Here is a 23,675-nt window from a genome sequence, read left to right as displayed (position 1 = left end):
GCTTAATTCAGCCCAAGCGACCTATGCCCTGGGGCCGAGGCAATACTTATGGGGCTGGGATACCTGGCACCCTCCCTTAGCCAACTTCAGCCAGAGTACCCCATTACACAGGGCCCAGTGCAGTAAAAGATGGGTGACCTGGTGCCCATCCAGTGCACCCACGATAGTGTGATTGAGGGCCTCCGGAAAAGCCCTAAGATCTTCAATCTGGTAAGACCACTGGTCCTGATTGGTTCCCTGTCAGGTTTTTTAAACACTACTTTCTTCTTTTGACTCCACAACAATTACACTCTATACAGAGATGCTGAAACATGGTTCTTTTCCTCCGGATCAAGATATTGCCACCATCACTAGTTATACCTAAGGCGGAACAGCTCACAGACTGTAGCTCCTCATACCACCCAATCACCCGTATCAATGTAGACATCAAGCTTTTAGGAAGGGCGTTTCAACCAGGCTGATCAGACCCTCACCTACTTAATTCATATAGACCAATGTGGCTTAATGTCATGTAGGAGCACCCACCACTGTATTCAGAGGGTGCAGCTGGCAATTTCTCAGGTGCATTGACTAGATGGTGATCTGCCCCTTCTTGTCGATTTTTAAAAGGCAATCAGCACAATCTTCTGGTCATTACTTGTTGCCTTGCTCCATTCAAAAGGCTTTGGACCCTCCTTTCTTAGACTGGCGGGACTGCTGTACAGTACCTCTACTGCCCAGGTTTGCTTGAACAGGGTTATCTCCTCACCTTTCCAGATCAGCAGAGTAACATGACAGGGTAGCCCTATCCACACTACTGTTGTCCTTTGCCACAAATCTTTTGACGTGCTTGATAAGATGTGGTGCTCGGGTTCGAGGCTGATGGTCGGGAATGGTGATGAGGACAATGTCCTGCTTTTCCTTGATAAGCCATGCACATTGGGCCCCAGATGTTTTGATATATTCCAACTCTATGCAGAGGTATCTGGACTGTGTTTTAACACCAGAAAATCCTTTCTAGTGGTGGTGGCTTGCGATGCTGCAGGGGAACACTGAAGCCCTGAGGTTCTTTGATTTCTGACTTCGTCCTGTATCTAGCCGCCATTTTGTATCTTGTCGCCATTTTGTGTTGCCCTCACTCAGGCCGCACAGCGAACGCGCCGTTTTTGGTTTTCCCAGCTGCTGCATGTCCTTTCAGTTAAAGAATAACTCTATTGCCCTTGTTTATGAAACCGATGTCAGGGTCTGGCCGAGTTCGATAATACATGTCTGGGTTGACTGATCCCCGTCTCGACTGACTATTTGCCTTCTCCAATTCTTTCCTCACATCATCTTATCCGACTGGCCTTCACTATTCTCTGCTTGTATTCTCTTGTTACACAGCTATCCTTTGAGGCACGCAAATACGTCCTGCCAACTGCAAATTGGATTGTTGTAACCGTTACTGATTAAATTGTTGGCAGGGGTAACACACGGGGTCTGCGACAGTGGCGTATTTGGGATACTTGATAGCTTGTTTTCCAACATTTCTCATTTGTCTGTTTTGTGTGTGCAAGGGGTGAATCCTGTAAATGTGTTTCCTATAAAAGATTGTGCGCCACGGATTGAAGTGGCAGTCTCCTCAGAAACCACCTTGTGTGTAACTTCTGGGATAACTGTGCTTGGCTGCAGCTAATATACCTGGTTTCTACGCTCAACAGAGTGTCTCGTGTCTCTGTTCGACAAGGCAGGTGAACCCGGGGATTTAAGGCGTGCCCTGCGCCGCCAGGCCCATAAGGCCCAGTTCTCCAGCCCCACTTATCTCAATCAGATGGAATTCCTTTATGTACTTGGAGATCCACGTCTTCTGCCTTGCAGAACAGGCCTCGCAACTTTTGTCCACTTGCGTTGGTGCTGGATCGTGATTTGAGCAAATGGAGCCATTTGCCATTCAATCTGATGGGGTGCACTGCAGTGTTTAAAAGGATGTGTTTCCCCTGGTATTCATATGTTTTGATGATTTACCCCCATCCTATTCCCCAGACATTGTTTTGGTCCTTTACTTTGAGATTGCCTTCCTTTGTCTGGCTAGGTAAAGGACATTGTATGTCTTTTGCCTCGGCTCGCAAATCCCCCTTTGATAGAGGCCTTGGCATTCCAGATATACATAGTTATTATCCTGTGAGGGACATACTAGAGGTAATAGTAGGGGTTCTTTGCCACCAAGGGCCATCAGCATCCAAGAGTAACCCAAATCAGTATTGCACCAGGAGGAGGACTACTTGCAGAGTGGTGGAAAGAGGGAGTGGGCCTCTGATGGCCTCTTAGTAATCCCTCTGTGGTGGACTTACTGGAGGTAACAGGAGGGGTAGTTGGCCTCCAACAACCCTCAGGAGTCAAGGGGACTTCATCCCCCAAATAGTAGTGCACCAGGAAATGTGTTTGCAGAGTGCTGGTGAAAGGGTGTGGGTCTCAAGTGAAATGTTGGCTTTTAAAAATATTTTTTTGTGATATTCGGGGAGGGGTCTGCACAGCCTCCCTCCCCTGATCGATTTCAGCCCCAGGGACCTAATGCCCCTGCACCTGGCCTTTTTATTTGTTTATTTTTTTAGTTTAGGAGAGGGGGTCCATGCTGCCAACCTACAAGGCAAATTTTGGCCACAGGGACTCCATCTACCAGTGCCAGGCCTTTTCGGAGTAGGGGGCAGCGTAATCCCCTTCCCTGTAAGATTTCTGCCCCGGGTACCCCATGCTCCTGGGCCTGAGCTTTTGATTTTTTTCAGGCTAGGAGAGGGGTCTGCGTGGCCCACCCCCCGAACCAACTTTGGCCCTGGGGAATCTATATCCCTGGAGCCCAGGGGAGGTTTAAAATAAATAAGCCCTCGGGAGGTGGTGGCCCCCGGGACATTAATAAGGCCCAGGAGGAGTGGCTTGTCCCTCTTTATTTATTTTGAAAATGCCCCAGGAACCTTGCCCTCCCTGAGATTGATTTCTAATTAAGAAAGGGAGCCCACGCTTCATTTTTTTTAATGTTGGTGAGAGACACTGATCCAGTGGGACTCCCACTGGCAATATTTTTTTTTACATTATTTGTTGGCACTGCTTTGTCCCTCTGGGACCCCCAAGGGGCCTAGCGTGTCAGGGTATTTCTACCCTGCTCCTTGTCCTTTTGTTAATGTTTTTTTATGAGAGCTTAGTCCCAAGATGGCTGCCAACACTTCCTGGTTTGAAGTGTTGGCATCCAATCAGATCTCAGCACAAGCTTGGGAGGGGTCACGAATAATCAACGTCCCTACATATACACAGTGGGATTTTTGTTTATTTTTCAAAAACTTCTGAATGGATTTATGTCAATTTACAAAAAGGTCCCTTTCTGTACCAACAGCTACCTTACTCTCACATTTGGAGCAATGCCATTAAGCAGTTCGGACTGTAGTAATGTTCTAAAATCCTTATGGGAATTAACATGGAGAAATAGAGTTTAGGGATCCCCAGTTTTTCTCGCTCCTGCTTGACAGATCACCACAAAAATGTCAAGCCAGCAGCTGGAGTGAGCGTCATACTAGTTTGCAAAATTTTGCAAGGATTCGTCAAACAATGCAAAAATTATTCACAAATGAAAAACTGATCTTCCTGTGGAAACTGCATCCTAACAATAACTACCTACTGATGACCGTTGATTTTATATATAAAGAGTAAAACGAATAAAGTGCAAGACTGTCCTCATGAGTCACAGCACCCCCAGGCCAGAGAGCAGCAGCCTACTCCGCTGTGAAAAAGTTGGACCTCATCAGGTTTCTGTTAGCTTCAAGTACAGGATAAGCTTCAGGCAGAGGACACAGATATATCTGAGTAGTACAAGTAGCCATGACCTAGAGGACACATCTGGGTGCAATTTGAGTCAAATCAACGTGCAGACTGTAAAGTAAAACCACAACAATCAAGTCATTATGTTCAGCAATGCTGAATGTTTGGAGGTGGCTGAAACATTTTTTGGTAGTATAGTACAAAGCACAAGAGGTGACAGTAACCTACGAGGTGGAGTAATAACACCAAATAGAAAGGGCTCTTTCAAACATTGAAGAGAGTATATATAAATAGACATAAAGTTGTGGGAGGAGGCTTTACTTGGATGTAAATAGAATTCCAAGGGGACTAAGAATATAAACGATCACTTTATATGAGAATCCAGACCCCAATCTGCTCTTGGAATGGCCAGAGTATACCACAGGCTTAGCCAGAGGCATGGTAGAAATTGTACTTAAGAATGCCAAGAGTAGCAGGAGTAAAATCCTGGAGGAGATTGAGAAATTAGAAGAAACCTTTAGATGAAATCCAGTGAAGGAGAGTGCCCATAATCTGAGACAAGCAATGAAAACACATCTGGTTACATATGACAACAGCATAATTAAATAAATTTGAAAGAGATCAAAGAGTGTACAAGTCGGGTATAGTTCTAACATTTGCCAAAATGTTCATCATTCCAAGAAAGTCCCTTCATGAAACCAGAAATTAGAGTTTGACAACAAGAAGGAATATCTCAGAGTCTGAAGTAGAAACGAACGTTCTAAAACTAATATAGCAAGAGAACTCAGAAGATCAATACATTTTCCCCAGGAGTATCAATTTATCAAAGAGTCATGGAGGACGTATACCCAAAGATCAAGGCCACCAGAACAAGCAAGTGAAAGACAAGAATAGGGGCCAAAAGGAACATAAAATTAGCCCCGCAATATGTTACTGGAAGCGAGAGATGAGGGTATCAGAAATGAATCTAGAAAATCACACCATGATAAACTTATCAGATAGACTATTATCAGCAACTGAATCCACAGAGTTACAAATGGAATTGACCTGTTGCCCTTCATCTGGATGGAAATATACAGAGACAAGAACTCCATGTATTAAATGCCAAATGGAGGGCAAATGAGCCTGTAATTACCACAGAACCTACAGGCATTTTAACAGGGCATGATTTAAAATCTTTACTCATATTGCATGAGGTTACTAACAAGGCAGGGAAGGTCCAAGGATTCCAAGGCTAAACAACGCTTAATAAGCTGATTTTATAGGTAGATGGAGACACACTCAAAGCTCTGGACCTCTTGAGCTTCGTAAGGATAAGCGAGTTTGAGAAAAGGGGAGTGTGTACTCCGTGAAAAGTCAGTATTGTGCTTTTTGGGATGAATGCCCGTTCTTTCAAATTTTCATATAGAAGACACGACTACTTTGAGTTGCAGTGTGACATCTTTATTGTTGTGTTGTGAGACATAGACAGCCGATATGTGTTTCACCCCCTGATGGCGAGTTGCGCCGGGGCTTTCTCAAGGCTGTAGAGAAAAATAGATGAATTATTTTAAGCACTAAGAAAATGCATTTGACCCCAAGAGACGAAAGATACCACCTAGAGTGAAAAAGTGGTTGGTGTGTTTTCGATGGAGGAAGGCAATGGGAGCCCAATATATTCACTATATTTTCACTATATTTGCATCAAGGCTCACTTATGGATGTACATTGTATAGTTCGTGAGGGAAAAGTGTGACATACCACAGCGAGCGTGATTATAGTTACAGATTAGTGTATAATATTAAATAGATCCAAACGGAAGGTTTGTGCAGAGAGTAAAAGAGTGAATGGGACCTGAAGGGAAGTGATTTAGGGAAAGTCCAGAAGTGTGTGCATTCACAAGTGCACCAATCGGCTGAGCACTAAGTGTCCTCTGGCTGCACGGAAGGAAACTGTGCAAAAGGTCCCAAGTGAAAATAATAGAATAGAATAAAACAATGAGCAAAAACATGAAAAACGACATGCAAAGGCCACACCTATTTACACAAATGCAGCGTAAAATACAACTGTTTCCATATTGTCAAAGTTCCAAAAACAAGAGTTTCAATACTCGCAGAACTGAATTCTTCGGTACGACATGATAAAAAATACTGATTTTATATAGCCTAATATTTACCACCATAGTAGTATAAACAATCCATGCATATTCTCAAATCAAACATATTTAAGACATGCATGTTATATGAGAGAATATATAAAATGCAAGATGGAACAAAATATACATGTATTTACACTTCTGTCTTTTAGCAGCAGATAGGCCAATAAGTTCTTACTGTTTATGTTCGATTGGCAAGATTCACTTGTGTATTTTGTACAAGTCAAGGTGGTTAATTTTGTAATTGAATATTTAGACCCAAATGCCCTGATGGTATCTGGTGTTAGATTGCCCAGCTTATCCTCGTTATTAGTTGTTAAAAGTGGGCGTTATACTTATCAAACACATCAGGATAGTGCATGTAACTTAACATGTTGCATAAATGCATGGCGTTTAGTGGCTATTAAATGAGAAGGAGGGTTATCCGCAAGTTTCACGTGTATGGTGTTTGTTACGGATACGGTGTGACCAGCCATATTTGGAGTGTACAAATTGTCCAAAATATCTTTCATTGTGTATAATACATATCAATTTTGCGCTAAGGTTTAAAAGATCGTTAAAACCGATAATTTTACATTGGCCTTCCTTTTTTGAAGCTGATTATTTAAAAAACCTGAATATAGGCAGAAAAGCAAAATTCGACAAAAAGTAAGGAAAAAGCCCAAAACTGTTGGCGGATCGCATATGTTTACAGATGCGGGCCCGTCTTGTTTTACCAACAGGTACAGAGAGTAATGGGGCAACCACATTGTTTAAAACGATCATATGCCAAGGGAGTGTTTGTTAATTAGGGAAAGCTCAAGTCATTACAAAGTCGCGTAAGTTTACAAAACAAAATATCGGGAAAGCGACTATTCACAAGTTAGCCACGATTTTTGAAACCGAGCACACAGTCCCACAATGGGCATTTTACTTACTGCAGAAGGCTAATCGCTGCAGTTCGGTCCCTGCCCGCGGCTCTCGGCATTCGATATGTGCATGGGTTGAATCCCGATTTTCCCAGTTGTCTATTGCAATCCGGAAGTTAAAGCAGAGTACCCGGAGGTAAAGCAGGCACATCAAATGCTCATGGTCAGCTTTACCCAGTATAAAAAACCCCGTTCCCGGCCGGGCGGCACTGCACAAGTTTATAGGTAATATCCATTAATAAGGATTGTAGATTGAGACTTAGTATAGCACTTTGACGTGTTTTTTTGCAAGTCGACATTGTGCAATAGGGCCGCCATTTATAAGTGGTGTTAGTCTCTTATATTTTCAAGTGGCGGAATATAGAGTGTCAGCACCTACTAGCAATACTACACCAAAGATGCAAGGGGTCGCCTATGTCTGAAACCTGCGCGTCTTTGTAGGTATTTATATTCTAAAGGATATGTAATGCACATTACCTATTGATTCTACCTATCCTGTATAGCAGAAATGTTACCATGACTTTAATAGGAGCGAGTCCAGGCATTGAGGCTCGATGCTAACGGAGGACTAGACAAAGTGGCAGGCGACCTTTGTGTGAGGGGCAAAGGCAAAATGGATATACAGGATTTGACATCATAATAGAGACCAGGTTGAGGTACTGTTTTTTTAGACATTATTCACAATATTTCACATTTGCCAATAGCGCATATCTTAAGTACAGTGCAAGACAGGCATTCATTTGAGAGCAGATTAGTCCTGCAGCAAAACAGGGAGCACTGGTAATTACTATAGTTGTGCTGCATAGTAAAATAGAAGGATGAAACTCTTAAGGCAGATTTTGCTATTCCTGTCACATGATTTTGGTAATATATGGCTATATACATTGGCAAGATGTATTTTCTGGTACCAGAAACATGTAGGGTTCAAAGCCAGTGATGCCATTCATATTCCTGGTTCAGGCCCTTTGTCACTGTCTCCATTCCTATAATTAGTGAGCTCTCTTCTCTGCGTAGGAGTAAGTCCAAATCACCCCCTCGTTTCGGTATTTTTAGTCTTTTTATACCCACAAAAGCAAAAGTCAAACAATTTCCATGGTGTTTCAGAAAGTGTTCAACCAGGGATTGTCGAGTATCTGTTCCATGAATATTCTGATAGTGTTCTTGTATTTGGACTTTTAAGGGTCTCCTTGAGCTTCCAATTTAGCGTTGTCCGCATGGACAGGTTATCAGGTAGATCACATAGGTGCTTTCACAATTGATAAAGTCATTGATCTTATAGTTGTGACCATTTATTGCAACCACCTTCGTTCTTGATTTGCCAAGCTTTCAGATTGAACAGTTGGTGCAAGTAAAGAAACCGGTTGTTTGAGGTGGGAAAGGTCTAGGTTTTGGTTTTCTTTCCAGGAACGATGGGCAAAGGATGTCTCTTAAGTTTGTGCTTCTTGAGAATCCCAATTGTGGTTTGTCTTGTAGTGCGGTAGACAGAGTAGGATTGTCCTTCAAGATTTGCCATTGTTTTTGCAAAGTTTTGTGAATATATTGTTGTCCGCTGTTGTATTCAGTATTGAAACGAATTGTTTGTTTGCTTTCTCTCATCTGATTATTGTGTAGTAAGCTCTGTCTGTCTGATGTTTTAAATTTGGTTAGAGCTTTAGCCAGCGGTTGTTCCTTATAACCCCTTTGTTTTAGACGTAGAGTTATTTTGTCTGAGTGTGTTACATAATCCTCAAGTGAACTACAGTTCATATGGGCTCGTCTACACTCTCCTCCAGGAATGTTTGTGATGATATGGGCAGGATGACTGCTTGAGGCGTGAAGGATGGAGTTTGCAGAGCTGGGTTTTCTATGGATTTTGGTATGTAGATGGTTATCTGCAACGTAAATCGATAGATCCAAAAATTCTATTTCAGTTTTCGAGATGTTGTAGGTAATTTCGATTCCCCACTGGTTTAGTGACATAGACTTAATGAATGATCTGAGTTTGTTCTCTGTTCCTTGCCAAATCATCAAAATATTGTCTATGTAACGGCCCCACATTATTATGTTGTCTGTAATGTCTTCCGATCTTTCTTGCCAAAGCCAGTGTTGCTCCACCGCTCCCATCAAGAGGCAGCCATATGGAGGTGCAAATTTTGCCCCCGTAGCGGTCCCCCAAAGTTGTAAGTAGTACTTGCCATTGAAAAGGAAATAATTGTTGAATAGACAGAATTCCAGGAAGTCAAGCACCATTCTGTTTCGCACCGTTAGGTGGACTGATCGAGTTTGCAGATATTTTCTGGTAGCAGCTATACCATCTGTGTGTTTTATCGAGGTATATAGACTGGTGATGTCAATTGCCGTTAGTAAATAGTCTTCCTGCCATGTTATGTTCTCCAGTTTTTGCAGTACATCTTTCGTGTCCTTAATGAAGGACAGGAGGGTTCTCATTAAAAGTTGCAGTTCTGCGTCAATGAATGTCATTACATTGAAAACAAAGGTCAAACTTAGTTTCAGTTTCAATGTTTTGGTGCTCCTGGGGCTATCTCAGCTCCCCGAGCACTTGGGAGAGGTATTTTTAGAAAGGGGAACATCTCCCCTTTCCAATGATACCCTTTCCTAGTGTATCCCTGCTTGGGGATCACCCCAGGAGGGCGATCCCCGAGCAGGGATCCACCCAGTAGCCACCAGGGAGGTGGGAGCGGATCCTTGGGCAAGGGCATTTGCTCCCCCTTTAAACTTTGACACACAGTCTTTCTGCCCCGCTGGGGGGGGAGGGGGGCAGATGGGAGCAGTATCCCCCAATCTGATCCCTGGGGGCAGAAAGCCCTCTAGACGCTAGGGATTCTTTTTTTATAGGCCTTGGATGGTGGCTGCCAAAAATGGGCATGCCAATGCCAAAATAAGGCAACATTATTTCATACCCCCGGGACATTAATAAGGCCCAGGAGGAGTGGCTTGTCCCTCTTTATTTATTTTGAAAATGCCCCAGGAACCTCGCCCTCCCTGAGATTGATTTCTAATTAAGAAAGGGAGCCCACACTTCATTTTTTTTAATGTTGGTGAGAGACACTGATCCAGTGGGACTCCCACTGGCAATATTTTTTTTTACATTATTTTTTGGCACTGCTTTGTCCCTCTGGGACCCCCAAGGGGCCTAGCGTGTCAGGGTATTTCTACCCTGCTCCTTGTCCTTTTGTTAATGTTTTTTTATGAGAGCTTAGTCCCAAGATGGCTGCCAACACTTCCTGGTTTGAAGTGTTGGCATCCAATCAGATCTCAGCACAAGATTGGGAGGGGTCACGAATAATCAACGTCCCTACATATACACAGTGGGATTTTTGTTTATTTTTCAAAAACTTCTGAATGGATTTATGTCAATTTACAAAAAGGTCCCTTTCTGTACCAACAGCTACCTTACTCTCACATTTGGAGCAATGCCATTAAGCAGTTCGGACTGTAGTAATGTTCTAAAATCCTTATGGGAATTAACATGGAGAAATAGAGTTTAGGGATCCCCAGTTTTTCTCGCTCCCGCTTGACAGATCACCACAAAAATGTCAAGCCAGCAGCTGGAGTGAGCGTCATACTAGTTTGCAAAATTTTGCAAGGATTCGTCAAACAATGCACAAAATTATTCACAAATGAAAAACTGATCTTCCTGTGGAAACTGCATCCTAACAATAACTACCTACTGATGACCGTTGATTTTATATATAAAGAGTAAAACGAATAAAGTGCAAGACTGTCCTCATGAGTCACAGCACCCCCAAGCCAGAGAGCAGCAGCCTACTCCGCTGTGAAAAAGTTGGACCTCATCAGGTTTCTGGTAGCTTCAAGTACAGGATAAGCTTCAGGCAGAGGACACAGATATATCTGAGTAGTACACGTAGCCATGACCTAGAGGACACATCTGGGTGCAATTTGAGTCAAATCAACGTGCAGACTGTAAAGTAAAACCACAACAATCAAGTCATTATGTTCAGCAATGCTGAATGTTTGGAGGTGGCTGAAACATTTTTTGGTAGTATAGTACAAAGCACAAGAGGTGACAGTAACCTACGAGGTGGAGTAATAACACCAAATAGAAAGGGCTCTTTCAAACATTGAAGAGAGTATATATAAATAGACATAAAGTTGTGGGAGGAGGCGATACTTGGATGTAAATAGAATTCCAAGGGGACTAAGAATATAAACGATCACTTTATATGAGAATCCAGACCCCAATCTGCTCTTGGAATGGCCAGAGTATACCACAGGCTTAGCCAGAGGCATGGTAGAAATTCTACTTAAGAATGCCAAGAGTAACAGGAGTAAAATCCTGGAGGAGATTGAGAAATTAGAAGAAACCTTTAGATGAAATCCAGTGAAGGGGAGTGCCCATAATCTGAGACAAGCAATGAAAACACATCTGGTTACATATGACAACAGCATAATTAAATAAATTTGAAAGAGATCAAAGAGTGTACAAGTCGGGTATAGTTCTAACATTTGCCAAAATGTTCATCATTCCAAGAAAGTCCCTTCATGAAACCAGAAATTAGAGTTTGACAACAAGAAGGAATATCTCAGAGTCTGAAGTAGAAACGAACGTTCTAAAACTAATATAGCAAGAGAACTCAGAAGATCAATACATTTTCCCCAGGAGTATCAATTTATCAAAGAGTCATGGAGGACGTATACCCAAAGATCAAGGCCACCAGAACAAGCAAGTGAAAGACAAGAATAGGGGCCAAAAGGAACATAAAATTAGCCCCGCAATATGTTACCGGAAGCGAGAGATGAGGGTATCGGAAATGAATCTAGAAAATCACACCATGATAAACTTATCAGATAGACTATTATCAGCAACTGAATCCACAGAGTTACAAATGGAATTGACCTGTTGCCCTTCATCTGGATGGAAATATACAGAGACAAGAACTCCATGTATTAAATGCCAAATGGAGGGCAAATGAGCCTGTAATTACCACAGAACCTACAGGCATTTTAACAGGGCATGATTTAAAATCTTTACTCATATTGCATGAGGTTACTAACAAGGCAGGGAAGGTCCAAGGATTCTAAGGCTAAACAACGCTTAATAAGCTGATTTTATAGGTAGATGGAGACACACTCAAAGCTCTGGACCTCTTGAGCTTCGTAAGGATAAGCGAGTTTGAGAAAAGGGGAGTGTGTACTCCGTGAAAAGACAGTATTGTGCTTTTTGGGATGAATGCCAGTTCTTTCAAATTTTCATATAGAAGACACGACTACTTTGAGTTGCAGTGTGACATCTTTATTGTTGTGTTGTGAGACATAGACAGCCGATATGTGTTTCACCCCCTGATGGCGAGTTGCGCCGGGGCTTTCTCAAGGCTGTAGAGAAAAATAGATGAATTATTTTAAGCACTAAGAAAATGCATTTGACCCCAAGAGACGAAAGATACCACCTAGAGTGAAAAAGTGGTTGGTGTGTTTTCGATGGAGGAAGGCAATGGGAGCCCAATATTTTCACTATATTTTCACTATATTTGCATCAAGGCTCACTTATGGATGTACATTGTATAGTTCGTGAGGGAAAAGTGTGACATACCACATCGAGTGTGATTATAGTTACAGATTAGTGTATAATATTAAATAGATCCAAACGGAAGGTTTGTGCAGAGAGTAAAAGAGTGAATGGGACCTGAAGGGAAGTGATTTAGGGAAAGTCCAGAAGTGTGTGCATTCACAAGTGCACCAATCGGCTGAGCACTAACTGTCCTCTGGCTGCACGGAAGGAAACTGTGCAAAAGGTCCCAAGTGAAAATAATAGAATAGAATAAAACAATGAGCAAAAACATGAAAAACGACATGCAAAGGCCACACCTATTTACACAAATGCAGCGTAAAATACAACTGTTTCCATATTGTCAAAGTTCCAAAAACAAGAGTTTCAATACTCGCAGAACTGAATTCTTCGGTACGACATGATAAAAAATACAGATTTTATATAGCCTAATATTTACCACCATAGTAGTATAAACAATCCATGCATATTCTCAAATCAAACATATTTAAGACATGCATGTTATATGAGAGAATATATAAAATGCAAGATGGAACAAAATATACATGTATTTACACTTCTGTCTTTTAGTAGCAGATAGGCCAATAAGTTCTTACTGTTTATGTTCGATTGGCAAGATTCACTTGTGTATTTTGTACAAGTCAAGGTGGTTAATTTTGTAATTGAATATTTAGACCCAAATGCCCTGATGGTATCTGGTGTTAGATTGCCCAGCTTATCCTCGTTATTAGTTGTTAAAAGTGGGCGTTATACTTATCAAACACATCAGGATAGTGCATGTAACTTAACATGTTGCATAAATGCATGGCGTTTAGTGGCTATTAAATGAGAAGGAGGGTTATCCGCAAGTTTCACGTGTATGGTGTTTGTTACGGATACGGTGTGACCAGCCATATTTGGAGTGTACAAATTGTCCAAAATATCTTTCATTGTGTATAATACATATCAATTTTGCGCTAAGGTTTAAAAGATAGTTAAAACCGATAATTTTACATTGGCCTTCCTTTTTTGAAGCTGATTATTTAAAAAACCTGAATATAGGCAGAAAAGCAAAATTCGACAAAAAGTAAGGAAAAAGCCCAAAACTGTTGGCGGATCGCATATGTTTACAGATGCGGGCCCGTCTTGTTTTACCAACAGGTACAGAGAGTAACGGGGCAACCACATTGTTTAAAACGATCATATGCCAAGGGAGTGTTTGTTAATTAGGGAAAGCTCAAGTCATTACAAAGTCGCGTAAGTTTACAAAACAAAATATCGGGAAAGCGACTATTCACAAGTTAGCCACGATTTTTGAAACCGAGCACACAGTCCCACAATGGGCATTTTACTTACTGCAGAAGGCTAATCGCTGCAGTTCGGTCCCTGCCCGCGGCTCTCGGCATTCGATATGTGCATGGGTTGAATCCCGATTTTCCCAGTTGTCTATTGCAATCCGGAAGTTAAAGCAGAGTACCCGGAGGTAAAGCAGGCACATCAAATGCTCATGGTCAGCTTTACCCAGTATAAAAAACCCCGTTCCCGGCCGGGCGGCACTGCACAAGTTTATAGGTAATATTCATTAATAAGGATTGTAGATTGAGACTTAGTATAGCACTTTGACGTGTTTTTTTGCAAGTCGACATTGTGCAATAGGGCCGCCATTTATAAGTGGTGTTAGTCTCTTATATTTTCAAGTGGCGGAATATAGAGTGTCAGCACCTATTAGCAATACTACACCAAAGATGCAAGGGGTCCCCTATGTCTGAAACCTGCGCGTCTTTGTAGGTATTTATATTCTAAAGGATATGTAATGCACATTACCTATTGATTCTACTTATCCTGTATAGCAAAAATGTTTCCATGACTTTAATAGGAGCGAGTCCAGGCATTGAGGCTCGATGCTAACGGAGGACTAGACAAAGTGGCAGGCGACCTTTGTGTGAGGGGCAAAGGCAAAATGGATATACAGGATTTGACATCATAATAGAGACCAGGTTGAGGTACTGTTTTTTTAGACATTATTCACAATATTTCACATTTGCCAATAGCGCATATCTTAAGTACAGTGCAAGACAGGCATTCATTTGAGAGCAGTTTAGTCCTGCAGCAAAACAGGGAGCACTGGTAATTACTATAGTTGTGCTGCATAGTAAAATAGAAGGATGAAACTCTTAAGGCAGATTTTGCTATTCCTGTCACATGATTTTGGTAATATATGGCTATATACATTGGCAAGATGTATTTTCTGGTACCAGAAACATGTAGGGTTCAAAGCCAGTGATGCCATTCATATTCCTGGTTCAGGCCCTTTGTCACTGTCTCCATTCCTATAATTAGTGAGCTCTCTTCTCTGCGTAGGAGTAAGTCCAAATCACCCCCTCGTTTCGGTATTTTTAGTCTTTTTATACCTACAAAAGCAAAAGTCAAACGATTTCCATGGTGTTTCAGAAAGTGTTCAACCAGGGATTGTCGAGTATCTGTTCCATGAATATTCTGATAGTGTTCTTGTATTTGGACTTTTAAGGGTCTCCTTGAGCTTCCAATTTAGTGTTATCCGCATGGACAGGTTATCAGGTAGATCACATAGGTGCTTTCACAATTGATAAAGTCATTGATCTTATAGTTGTGACCATTTATTGCAACCACCTTCGTTCTTGATTTGCCAAGCTTTCAGATTGAACAGTTGGTGCAAGTAAAGAAACCGGTTGTTTGAGGTGGGAAAGGTCTAGGTTTTGGTTTTCTTTCCAGGAACGATGGGCAAAGGATGTCTCTTAAGTTTGTGCTTCTTGAGAATCCCAATTGTGGTTTGTCTTGTAGTGCGGTAGACAGAGTAGGATTGTCCTTCAAGAGTTGCCATTGTTTTTGCAAAGTTTTGTGAATATATTGTTGTCCGCTGTTGTATTCAGTATTGAAACGAATTGTTTGTTTGCTTTCTCTCATCTGATTATTGTGTAGTAAGCTCTGTCTGTCTGATGTTTTAAATTTGGTTAGAGCTTTAGCCAGCGGTTGTTCCTTATAACCCCTTTGTTTTAGACGTAGAGTTATTTTGTCTGAGTGTGTTACATAATCCTCAAGTGAACTACAGTTCATATGGGCTCGTCTACACTCTCCTCCAGGAATGTTTGTGATGATATGGGCAGGATGACTGCTTGAGGCGTGAAGGATGGAGTTTGCAGAGCTGGGTTTTCTATGGATTTTGGTATGTAGATGGTTATCTGCAACGTAAATCGATAGATCCAAAGATTCTATTTCAGTTTTCGAGATGTTGTAGGTAATTTCGATTCCCCACTGGTTTAGTGACATAGACTTAATGAATGATCTGAGTTTGTTCTCTGTTCCTTGCCAAATCATCAAAATATTGTCTGTGTAACAGCCCCACATTATTATGTTGTCTGTAATGTCTTCCGATCTTTCTTGCCAAAGCCAGTGTTGCTCCACCGCTCCCATCAAGAGGCAGCCACATGGAGGTGCAAATTTTGCCCCCGTAGCGGTCCCCCGAAGTTGTAAGTAGTACTTGCCATTGAAAAGGAAATAATTGTTGAATAGACAGAATTCCAGGAAGTCAAGCACCATTCTGTTTCACACCGTTAGGTGGACTGATCGAGTTTGCAGATATTTTCTGGTAGCAGCTATACCATCTGTGTGTTTTATCGAGGTATATAGACTGGTGATGTCAATTGCCGTTAGTAAATAGTCTTCCTGCCATGTTATGTTCTCCAGTTTTTGCAGTACATCTTTCGTGTCCTTAATGAAGGACAGGAGGGTTCTCATTAAAAGTTGCAGTTCTGCGTCAATGAATGTCATTACATTGAAAACAAAGGTCAAACTTAGTTTCAGTTTCAATGTTTTGGTGCTCCTAGGGCTATCTCAGCTCCCCGAGCACTTGGGAGAGGTATTTTTAGAAAGGGGAACATCTCCCCTTTCCAATGGTACCCTTTCCTAGTGGATCCCTGCTTGGGGATCACCCCAGGAGGGCGATCCCCGAGCAGGGATCCACCCAGTAGCCACCAGGGAGGTGGGAGCGGATCCTTGGGCAAGGGCATTTGCTCCCCCTTTAAACTTTGACACACAGTCTTTCTGCCCCGCTGGGGGGGGGGGGCAGATGGGAGCAGTATCCCCCAATCTGATCCCTGGGGGCAGAAAGCCCTCTAGACGCTAGGGATTCTTTTTTTATAGGCCTTGGATGGTGGCTGCCAAAAATGGGCATGCCAATGCCAAAATAAGGCAACATTATCTCATACCCCCCCCCCCCCCCCCCAGGAGGCATGTGGGTGTAATAGCCCCTGATCTGTGCCCCGGGAACCAGAAAATCCACTAGGTCCTAGGTATATTTGTTATATAATCGTGGGGTGGGGGCTGCCCAGAATGGGCATGTTAATACTCCCACCCCAAAAAAAAGCTACAGTCTTTCTGACCCCCCTGCCCGAGGCAAATTGAGCAATAGTTCCTTATCTGCCCGGGGGGGGGCAGAAACCCCACTAGACATTAGGGATTCTTTTTTCAAAGTTTAGGTTTGGGGCTGCCCCAAAAAATGCCAAAGGCACCAGGGATTATTATATATACGTAGGGTTGGGGGCTACCTAGAATGGGCATGTCAATACCCCACCCCCACAAAAATGCTACAGCCTTTCCGCCCCATAAGGATGCAGATGGAGCAAGAACCCTCACACAAACTCACTCACACACCAACTCAGAGACTCATGCAGCCCCTCACAGAGCCACTCAGACACTCATGCACCAACTTACACACTGAGTCACAGACCCACTCAGACACTCATGTACCCACTCACAGACCCACTCAGACACTAACACACCCATTTACAGATGCATACAAGCACTCCAAGAATCACTCACACAGCTGTGTACACACCCATACAGTCATTCGCACAACCACTCACAAACCCATACAGCCACTCACACACCTAGAAACCCACTCACACACCCACAAACAGACCCATACAGCCACTCAAACACCCATTCATCTACCTATACAGCTACTCAAACACCTACTTTTGAAGGTTAGAGTTAGAGAATACATGTTTAAAAATATTGAAATTTAGTGAAATTAACAAATGTTACAGGGATGTTATAGTTAGGCTCAGATTTCATTCATACAAAAGAGTGACAAGCAATATAATATGTGAGGCATAAGCTATAGTTTTTTCAATAGTTTTGTAAGAGTGAAATCTAAGATGGTAGTTGTATTTAGGTAGATAGTTATAGTTAGGAGCAAAGTTTCAATAGGAAAAGTGTTCTTTGTTGCCAATAACTTTGGCTCTTCTTCATGAATCTTCACAAAATCTTCACAATACTTCTCCTTTTTGGTTTGCCTGCTCTCTTGAAAGTTTTAGGGGGATACGTCAAGCGGGGACAGAGAAAAACAGAGGGTCCCAAAATCCTCTTTCCCCATGTTATGTCTATGAGGATTTTTCATTAATGAACATGACTATAGCCCAAACTGCTGAACACCATCCAGTGAATGTGTGTCTTTCTGAAAAATAAATATGTTTTATATAGGTATATGTAAAGGTCGATGGAAAAATAAACGTTTAAATAATTGTCTTAATGGATGTTATTTTTTGTATTGATTGGTTAACTGGCTTTTTAAGTGTATCTTAGTGAATACATATATTAGCGAGTATTGTTTAGGTATTTAAATGTTTGTATCAGTGTTTCACTTTGTGTATAAGTGGATGCATGGGTTGGTGAGGTGCTACATGTGTGTGTGTAGTGTAGTTCCTATTTTCCCTATAGGCCCTGCCCATTGGAATAACATAAACAGCAGTGTAGACGTAGGACTGCGGTCTTCTAGGTCTCTACTGACTATGTTAGACTTAATTGGGTTTGTACCAGCTAGCTCAGAGGTCACTGGAAACTTTCTTGACTGAATAGGAAGTGATCAGCTTCCCTGGCTCAGACAAGAAGGGATTCAGTTTTCCAAAAACCGCATTAACATGACAACTTTGCTCCTCAGAATAAGAGTCAATCTCTAGAGTCGTGTGAAACAATACACAGCTATTTCACTCAGTCAGTTGTACAGAATTACTTTCACCAGTATGCTGAGAATAAAGAGACGGGCGTTTTCAATAAAAGATATTATTTATTGAACAGTCTTCCTTCTCATGCAAGAGAAATGAATTGCCACAATTGCAGAACTTGTTATTATAAAAAGTGCGTACAGTAAAAGTAGTATTACAAAATAATACTGTAAAAGCATTGATATGGTTTCTTAGCCATACGATAGTTAAAATGAATAAAATATATACATTCATATATACATTTGGCTAACGTCCTCAACTGGTGCTTCTAACTACGCCTACCACGGTGTACCTGATCTAAGCCTAATACATGGGAGGGAGTAAGTAAGTAGCAGTTTAAGTTAAGTTGGTTTTGCCAAGGGTTTGTTTCAAGAAATCTCTCTAAGGGTTCAGTCAGCACCGTACCTCTGGAATAGAATGTTGGAGGTCTGGTATCTCCTCTCAGGACTCGATACTCCAGTCACCCGCATGGGTAGGCTGGAAACGCCGGAGCTGGATTTTCTCGGCAGGAGAAAAGACAGCGTCTTTCTCAACGCGTCAAGGAGGAGGGGCAGCGTCTGTGGGTTTCTCGCATCTGCTGGGCTCTCTGCAAGGGACAGCTGTTCTGCTCCAGTATTCACCACCACTGTGTTTGCTTAAGGCAACGTTGGTATATTTATACCTGAATGGTGCCGAGTTTGACGTAAGTTTTTGGACATAAGACGTCAATAAAGATGTCACTAAGAACTGGTCGTTCTTACAGTGCTTGCAAGAGTTCTATTACTAATCAAAACAAAGCAAGCAGGGCTTTCCCAGGTTGCTCTGGGTTTGAGCTGTCGAAAGAACTTGGTGTGTTATCTAGGAATCTAAGGAAGTGGCTTCTGCTGTGTCATGTACTGTAATGAGCTGCAGAGACAAGTTACTGAAATATGGCTCTGATCATTTATGCCATTATAGGGATATGTATTGATTATAGCCGTATAGGGGCATGAGGTCACAATATTGATCGGGGTCCTAGACAGAACACAACACCCACTCCACGATTTTATGTCCATCAAATTACTAAAACTAAAGCAATAGGATGTGCGTGTATTCCTACCCACCCCAAAATACATATTGCATTAGAAATGGCGTATATGAAATACATGAGAATATAGGTACTGTACGTTTTCAAGCATAGTAATCATTCAAAAATTATTGCATATGTAATCAGTTGAACGATTTTGCGAAAAATTTACACATGAAATGTCTCTTAATACAGAAAAGAAGAGCGAGACTATTTCATCACATATAAATATAATAGCTGTAAAATGTGCTAGAGGCTGAGGTAAAGTTTTTTGTCTCTAGGTCTACTTAAAAATAGAAGCTCTGTTCTTTATGAATAGTTCTACTTTAAGCAAAAGTATTTGTGCCAGAAAAAAGGTAAATATTTTGAAAAATGTCTTATTCAAAAAAATATTTCATGGGGAGCGGAAAAATAGAGTTCCAAACGCTTTTCAGTAGCTTTTGTTTATCAAAGCTGAAGGCCGAATTCAGAGTTCATGGGAACGCTGTGCGCCGGATTGTTTTCCAGAATTCATTGTTTCTGTTCAGGGGAGAACATCATATCAGGCAGGCTCTCAAAGAATAGGTCTACATATTCAGGTGACAGTTCTACCAGGTTTGATAGTGCAGTAACCTGGCAGTTGTGAGAATGATTGCTATCATCGATGCGATCATCATCCATTGGTACTGCTGATGGTAGTGCAACACAGGTGTCTAACACGTATTCTTCTCCTCATAGCATACATCGAAGCACAGGTAAGATGCAGGTCTGCCATATAGGTCTGAATGAAAGAAACCAGGTCATGTTCAGATCTCTCACCCGGGCCAATCCAAGGACCTTAGTTATGTGGTCCCGGTAGCGCATTGCTAGGATCGTTTCTTCCATCCTTGCCGGAGTCATGTCTGTGTTTTGGCTTGCCATATCGGAGCAGAAGGGTCAAAAATAAAATGCCTGCTACAAGTCCCAAAAGTAGTGGTAGGCCGCCAAAGACTGAATGGACAAAATTGGGAATAATGCCCAGAACTGCTTTGAATGGTGTTAACAGTCCCGAAAAAATTGTCTTAAATACGTTTGAGATGCCAATGGCATCCGACATATTTAGGATTTGGCTGAGCATTTCTGTGAAATGCACGGGGCAATTTGTTGATAAAAGTTCATGTATCTCCGATGTTGTCATTGCAACTTGGAGATCATACGTTTCTTTTGATGACGTGATGGGCACTGTTGTCTGCAAAAGAACAGACTTCATTCTGCTTAAAGTATCAATTCGTATAGAAGAGATATTCAAAGGAGGCCAAATCGGAGTCTCGGAATCTCCAGGGCCGTTTGGGAACAATGTTTGCATACAGCAAGTGACCATGGAAGTCACACTTATGAGATATGCTTTCCCTGGCACCAAGCCACAACAGCTGTGATCCATTATTAGAATGTAACTCCCGTTAGAAAGTTGCCTAAAGAAGGGCTCTATTTGCGTTGCAGGTGTGACGTGCTGGTGGCATGAATGGTTGTTTGAAGTCCCTTCACAGGTCCCATGTAAATTAATACCCTGGCACAAAAGTATACCGCTTAGTGAATGTATGCAATTTTCACCACTAAGAAATACATTTTTGTCGTTGTCACTGTAGCATGTGTGTGTATATGGTAATTTCCATGATGACTTAATGTACCCTTTACCCAACCTTTCATACTGGCCTGTCGGTATGTACTCAAGGCAATTTTTAAATCAGAAAGTTGTTATCGGAATTGTGATAATCCTGTGTATTATCCATTCATTTTATCATTTCATTTCATAAATCTTTATTTCGGTAATTTTATCACCATAAAAGATATGCATAATTCGTTTCATAATTATTAAAACAATAAAACATTAAAACATCACAATCCATCCGGGTACATACAAATTTTCCTATATACAGAGTTTCAGATTTTAATCTACAATCAGTCAATTATCAATGTCCAGCCTTAAGGCACTGACTTCTCAAATACCACATTGCACCTAAATATTTAGCCACAACAAAGACAATGTGATCAGTCAAATCTGTTTTCAGTACTCTAAACGCGGCCAAGCACTCCGCAAACCCCAAGCTCCTACATATGGGGACAATCCATTTCTTGCGGGAAACATTATAGGCCGGGCAGAAAAAGGCTATGTGGAGCTCTGTTTCATTGGCCACTCTGCAAGCCGGGCATAAACTAGTTGCTGATTCACTCCACTTACTAGTTAGAGCTCGGATGGGAAGAGTCCCATGCCTCCATTGTAAGTAGAGTTTCCTAAGAAGAACAGGATATATTTTGTCCAAGGCTGGTTCAAAACTGTAATTGTCCATTGATGGATAAAAATGACTCCGTAAGTGTCCCCAGGGTTTGCTGACGACAGAGTGCCGCTAATTTACTGTCGTAGTATGCCTTTGCCAGACTCTTTTTGGAAATTAATGGGAATGCAATTAGAGGATCAGACCAGAGTGACGATAGGCCTAGACCCTCCAGCTCAGTTCTAATAAATTTAAGCCATTTAATTTTCCCAGCTTTAGGCATGGCTAGGACCTCCTGTAAACCCTGCCTATAGCTGATCAGTTCTGGGACTGCCCACAGCCTACGCCAATAAACCAGAGGGCGCAGTGCCAGTTCTTCGCTTAAAGGTCGCAGCCCTAAATCTAACCTCAGTGGAACAAGGGGCGTGCTGGGCGGAAGTCGTACCACCTGCCTAATGAACTTATTCTCCTCTTTCACCAGTTCTGGAGAAACTACGTGGCCCCATAGCTCACAACCATACATGGCGGCCCCCCTTGCCTTTGCCTTATAAATCTGGAGTGGTGGGCCGACGGGTTTAGTAGATGACCTATTATTTCCCATGAGCCTCATAACCCCTTCCGAGTACTGGGCCAATTTAAGTAGTGATTTCTGTTGGTGTGTGCACCAGGTCATATTCTCATTTAACAAGACCCCAAGATACTCAAAGGTACGCACCCTTTCAAGTCTGCTCTGGCCGATGGTAGGGGTGAATCGTAGTCTTGGTGGGGGATTAAAGACCATATTTTGGTCTTTAAGGTGTTAATTTCTAGGCCGTGTTCCCCACAAACTCCACAAAGCCATTTAGGACGTGCTGTATCCCCATTGGGGACTATGAGAGCAGCAGGGTGTCGTCGGCGAACATTATCGCCGGCACCCTGCTGCCTGCCAGCTTAGGAGCGTCAGAGTTGGCAACCCCATTGAGGTGGGCGATTACCCCATTGACGTAGAGGCAGAACAGGGTCGGTGCAAGCACGCAACCCTGTCTAACCCCCCTGTCAATGGGGAATCGGTTTGACAGCGCCCCCTCCTTACCACACCTCACCTGAGCAAAGTTGGCAGTATGGAGACGAATGATCATCTCCAGCAAGCCCCTAGGGACCCCCTGTTTGGCCAGCACCTCCCAGAGTTTTCTGCGGGGGACCAGGTCAAAGGCCGCCCTCAGGTCCACGAATACAGTGTAGAGGCTGCCACCCTCCAGCTGTACCGTTTTCCAGAAAATGAGGGCGAGCCGAAATACCTGGTCTGTGGTGGAGATCTTCCTTCTAAATCCCACCTGGAATGGACTCAGAATATCATAATCCGACATCCATTCCGACAAACGATCCAGGAGTAGCCTAGCGAAGAGTTTCAGAGAAACATCTATCAGGCTTATTGGCCTGTAGTTGGCTGGGAGCAGAGGCAAACCCTTCTTAAATATAGGGACTATCTCTGCCCCCAGCCAAGTTGGGGGGATCGTCATGCCGTTCAGAATTGCGTTGAACAGCACCATCAAATAAGGGGCCCAGATCTTAACTTCATGCCTGTAAAGGTCACCTGGAAGATTGTCCAGGCCTGGCGCCTTTTCAGCCGCAAGGCCCAAGATTGCCCTATTAAGTTCTCCCAGGGTAAACCCATCCATCTGGGATACTCTTCCTAGGGGTTGAACTGTTGGTGGATCAGGTGGGTTCCCTGGTTGACCCGGGTCAGGTGCACTAGACAAGGATTTAAAGTGGTCCTCCCACACATTGGCAGCAATATTTGTATCTACTTTCGCTATAGGTTCAGCTGAACCGTGCTTGACGATCTGCCAGAATTTACGGGCATCGTGAAGTGCTAGGGCAGCCGTCATTTCCGACCAGTTGTTCTGGTCCCATTCTATTTTGGCATTGCGGATGATAAGCTTGTAGGCTTATCCCTGATCTTACTAGGAGTATCCCGGATTTTAAGAGACTCCAGGAGGTCAGCCTTTGCTCTTCTACAAGAAGCATTGAACCATGTGGCTCTTCTCCCCTTTCCCTTTTTCGTC

The sequence above is a fragment of the Lissotriton vulgaris genome, chromosome 4_1, assembly GCF_964263255.1.
Source record: "Lissotriton vulgaris chromosome 4_1, aLisVul1.2, whole genome shotgun sequence".
Classification (NCBI taxonomy): Eukaryota; Metazoa; Chordata; class Amphibia; order Caudata; family Salamandridae; genus Lissotriton; species Lissotriton vulgaris.
Note: the sequence above shows the minus strand (reverse complement) of the source record.